The sequence below is a fragment of the Panthera leo genome, chromosome C2 (assembly GCF_018350215.1).
Source record: "Panthera leo isolate Ple1 chromosome C2, P.leo_Ple1_pat1.1, whole genome shotgun sequence".
In the NCBI taxonomy this organism is placed as follows: Eukaryota; Metazoa; Chordata; class Mammalia; order Carnivora; family Felidae; genus Panthera; species Panthera leo.
Window position 1 is genome coordinate 113399494 of NC_056687.1, and position 554 is coordinate 113400047.

Here is a 554-nt window from a genome sequence, read left to right on the forward strand (position 1 = left end):
TGCCTCCCTCAAGGCTTTCAGAGGCTTTTCTTCCAGCATGTTTGTCATTACGTTACTCTGTACGGTATTTACTTAGCTTTTTGGTATCGTAACTCTCTTCAACATTTTATAACTCGGAGTTGTGCTTCTCAGGATCTTTCCACATGCGTCTTCTGGGTACAAATTTCCTGGAACCTACTCCTTCAGTCACTATAGTAATTCTTAAGCATGGCGCTTTACTACAGACTGGACAGAAAGTTTATAGAAGTTTAAAGGAAACGAGCCTCTAACGTAGCTCACTCTGTTTCTTAGGATGATGTGTACACACAAGCATGCTCCCCCAAGAGAAATAAGATGCCATGGAGGAGTTACGCACAGCCTCAGGAGAAACACAATTTTTTAAGGGGATGAATTTTGCTTGAAGCTTTAGGAAGTTAAAAATAAAAATTGTTAAAACCAACATCAACAACTTGGAGTGAAAAGAAATCTTTCACATGGATTTTAAAGTAAAAGAGGTCAACAAAATTGTTTTGCAATGGGTCACATCAAGCCCCGGTCCCAGGCAGACCTGTTCC